Raw genomic sequence first — 5,000 nt, 5'->3', positions numbered from 1 at the left:
GGCTTCGTTAATCAAATGAAATTCTCTTCATCCTGATTAAGTCCACTGAAGACTACACTACATACGTTGAGAAGTGACAGGCAGCAACTACCCGCCGTTAGGTCTGTTGCCTTTGTCGTAAAAATAATGCGTTCGCTCTCTCTCCCAAAGTCATGACTTCCGCTTCGTTCGCTCAAGACAAAATAAAACAACAAACGAACGAAACCAACTATTCAACGCAAACCGAACGAAACTATTCAAACAACTTACATCGCATTGTTAACCACTTATACAACTATTCACAAGACAATTTTCCTTGGTAACAATGATTATTACAATTAAATATAAACAAAACCTTCATTTGTACAGAAACCTGCACATTTCCACTTAACGCAATGTAATATTAAAAAACATTTTCCATTTACAATATGAACATAGATATTCAATAACAATTGATTTCCCATGTCGTTATTGTAAGTAACGACATATTCCCCGCCACCAAAGTTATAATATACAAGTATTTACAACAGTCCCTTTTGAATCAAATCTTTTCTAGTTTCTGCAGCCACCCGAGCAGCCTTCCTGGATGGTCGTGTACTCACTTCAGGAATTTTGGCAGGATCAGGAGTCTCAACTTCTTGCTATAACTCTAACGGGTACAACTTCACAATGGGACGCATGATCTGGCCATGGGAGGTTTTGAGGGTAGCTACCCTAACTACATTGTCAGACCCCACATGCACCTGAATCACCTGACCCAACTTCCATTTGTTTCTTGGCCCTTCATCATGTACGAGGACGACATCTCCTATTTTGGGCCAAGAATTATGTTGGACTTCAATTCGATGAGTCTCTCTTAACGAAATCAAATATTCATGTTCCCATGTTTTCCATAGCTGATCACACAATTTGGATATGTAAAGGAATCTCCTTTCTACATTTTCAGTTTTACTATACAATGGGTCTTCAGATACCTCATCCCAATTAATAGTTTCCTTGGGAAAGGATCTTAATTTCCTACCCAAGATCAGGTGATTGGGAGTTAGAATCTCCTTCTGATGAAGGTCCCCCGAGGTGTAGCTTAGTGGCCTGTCATTTATGATGGATTCCAATTCCACCAAAATGCAGGATAATTCATCATAACTGAGAATAGCTCGACCAATTACCTTCTTCATACAGGTTATCAATAGTCCGATCAATCTCTCCCAGATTGCACCAAACCAAGGTGCTCTTGCTGGTATAAATTTCCACTTACACTCTATTTTCTCCAGATGGTTTTGAAAAAGGGGGCTCTCTGCCATTGTTCTCAGATATTCAGATGCTGCTACAAAGGTAGTGGCGTTGTCACTCAACATTAGTGAAGGAAAGCCTTTAAGGCTGCTAAACTTCCGGAAGGCCATGAGGAATGAGTCAGCGGACTGATTTCTGACTACTTCCAGATGTATACCCCTATTGATCGGGCATGTGAATAGTATGACATACACCTTCTCCGGATTTTGCTTCCCTTCCTTTATCCATAACGCCCCGGTGTAATCCACCCCAGTAACGCTAAAAGGCTGTTTCCGTTGTACCCGGAATTCCGGCAATGGGGGCATTATATTAGTTTTTTATGGTTTTCCTTGAACTTTCTTACAGATCACGCAATGATGTAACACGCTCTTAACCAGTTGTCGCAGCTGTGGTATCCAGAACTCCTGTCTTACACTAGCTACAGAAGCGTTCACCCCCCTGTGCGCTTGCATCACATGATGTCGTCTTATTAACAACTTACTCAGAACACAACCTTTTGGCAGTAAAGTAGGAAATTTGACTTCTTCAGGCAGTGTTGCATGTTCCAACCTGCCTCTACATCTCATTACATTATTATCCAAAAACAAATTCATCTGGCGAATTGATGTCAATTTTGGGTTTGTTTCCTCCCTTTTAAGGGCTTTATATTCTTCTGGAAAGTACTCTCTCTGCACGAGAACAATTGTTTTGACCTTTCCTTCTTGTAACTCAGAGTCAAACTACCAGTTTTCCTGTCATTGGTTGCTAGTCTGCAATTCTTTACAAATCGCATTATCCAAGCTATGGTCTTAAAGACCTTGTCAGCTCTGCTGAATCTTTCCCAATCAAGCAGGCGTGTTGCATCTATGTCCCCTACAACATTGACCACAATGTCCTGTTCACCTTGTATATGTGTACACCCAACCCATGACCTATCAATTGGCAGAGTGTGATTTTTTAACCAAGGGGGTCCCTCCCACCAAAAGGAGTCCTTTGCTAACACCTTAGCACTCTTTCCCCGTGTCAACCAATCACTGGGGTTTTTTTTGACGACGGTACGTAAGACAGGACTAACCCCGGAATCAAAGAGTTAATCTCAATTACTCTGTTTCTCACAAACACAGGCAGAACATTACTGGACACAATCCAGCTAAGGGCGACTTTACTGTCTGACCAGACATATAATTGTTTAAATTCCTTCACATCAAATTTTGTCATTCTTGCTCCTAGCAACAATGCCATTAGTTCCAATTTCGGAATTGTCAATTCCTTAATGGGCGCCACTCGGCCCTTTGCTAAAATTATATTAGAGCTTTCACCATTTTCTCTATAGGCCACACAACCATATGAAGTTTCGCTAGCATCGCAGAATATGTGCAAGGTATCACCAGTTCCTAGGCTAGCACTCCTAGGAAAGGATATTGCAAAACACTTCTCCAAGTCCTTGCGTATTTCACTCCATTCCTCTTGTAGTGGGTTGGCGAGTTGTTCGTCCTAATCCAGATGTTCCTTCCACAATTTCTGCAAAAATATCCTTGCTTTCATAGTAACTGGGAGAAGCAATCCCAATGGATCGTATATTTGGGCAACGGTACTGAGAATCTCTCTCTTTGTTTGACTCGATCTATTAATATGAGTTGGATTGATAGTCAAAACGTCTTAAATTATATCCCAATTCAATCCCAATACTTTATGAATTTAGTTTTGTTTGGCTTCAATTTGATTAGCAGCAGCAATAGTTTGTATAGACTCGCTATTGCTAACCCACTCCTTCAAATATAAGCGAGCCTGAGCAAATATTTTGTTGGCATTAAAATATAAATCCATCAACTCCGATTCACCATTAGCCGTAAATTGCAAATTATCTACGTACAAACCTTTCTTCAGTCTTTCCACTACATCCACTGTCTTGGACCGGGGAATCCACGAGACCACAGTGGACAAGTGATGCTTGATGGTTGCATTTAGAAGAAAAGGTGAGCATGTAGCTCCAAATAATACTACTCTAAATCTGTATACTATTAATTTACTATTGGGATCTGTTGGATTTTCCAACCATAAAAAACGCGTATAATTGCGATCTTCTTCTCGAACTGTACCATTAAAAATGCCTTCTCAATATCACTAATGCAAGCAAAGGTGTTAGTTCTAAATTGCAGCAGGACTCTGGGTAGATCAGCCGTTACGTGTGGTCCAGTCCATAGACGATCATTCAGGCTTAATCCATTTTTACCTTGTTTTGATGAGCAATCAAACACTATTCTTATTGGAGTAGTTACACTGTCTTTAAGTACTCCAGGATGTGCCAAGTAATGAAAATCCACATCAGATTCATTATAGATTACCCTTTCAATGAATCCTCTATCTTCTTGCTCTTGCAAGATTTTCTGATAATGATCCAAGTAATCCACATCCTTCTGAAACTTGATGCTCTGCTGTCGAAGTCTACTCATAGCTAAACCAAAATTTGTCTTCAATCTGAATCTATTGGTTCTCTACGGCAACGCCACAACATACTGTTTATCAATTTCAAAAGAGGTTATAGTGCTCTCAAAGTCCTTTAAGACCCTCTGGTCTTGTTCTCGCAACTCACTGCAATCTATTCCCAGTCTATCCAAACTCCATAATGCGTCCAGATCAGTCTTGGGATTTTTATTATGAGTAGCTTCAATTCCTTCAGTTTGTACAGCTAGCTTCAAAATTGTCACCTGAGTTTCCCTAGTGGGGGGAGCACTACATGTGCCTGACACTACATAACCAAATATGGTCGGCAACAATATTAAATTTCTAACCCTTTTGAACCCAGGATGCAAAATATTATAAACATTATCAACCCCTACCAACAATTCAATAGTTGATTGATTCTCAACAGGCAAATCAAAATCTTTATCAGCCAAGCTGATCTTAGTTTTACATAACGACTTTAAGCTTCTCTTAACGTCGAATTTCTTCACATATTCTGGCAGCTTCTCCACCACTATGCAGTCCATTATTATCAACTTGCCTTTATGCGGTATGGCAACGCTTATCAACTCGTATTCATGAACATGTTTACTAGCTAGATAACCTCTCACGGCAATATTTTCAACTCCTTTGGACCTATATTGCAATCTCTCTAGAGCCGATCTTTTAATAAATGTCCTCTTGGCACAAGTATCCAACAGCCCTCTAAGTCGTACCATTCGACCTTTCTTCCCTTTCAGAGGAATTGTCGCTGTTGGTAATATGGATTGCTTACCTGATTTATTTGGTTTCTCCTGCTCATTTACTGATAGTGTTCCCACTTGTACACCACTTTGTTTATTCTTGCTTTGCTTTGTTGTTTGGTCCCTATCACATAAGATGCGATGATGTCTCAAATTACAACCATTATTGCAACTTGATTTGTCACAATCCACACTAAAATGTTTCTTAGAAGCACACACAAAACATAACTGCAAAGCTCTGATACGATTCAACCTTTCATCTCTGGTTGCGTAAGTTTTGCACTGAGTCCACCAATGTTCTTTATCACAAAGAGCACATCTTGTGGATTGCTGATGACTGGACTTATTCACATTTCCCTTGGTTTTCGGTCTAACAGCTTGGGATTGATTTACCGTGAATGTAGATATAGACGACAGAGTTTCAGTTTTATTCACATCAGTTGAAACAAAAGTTCTTAGATTGCGAATCTCCTCTTCTATGTATTTCCTAAAGGTGTCTACTACCAACCAATCGTCTCCACACCTACGCTTCACAGTCTCACTCAC

Source organism: Palaemon carinicauda, chromosome 17 (genome assembly GCF_036898095.1).
Source record: "Palaemon carinicauda isolate YSFRI2023 chromosome 17, ASM3689809v2, whole genome shotgun sequence".
NCBI lineage: Eukaryota > Metazoa > Arthropoda > Malacostraca > Decapoda > Palaemonidae > Palaemon > Palaemon carinicauda.
The sequence above is the reverse complement of the archived record's forward strand: the minus strand, read 5'-3'. Positions refer to the sequence as shown.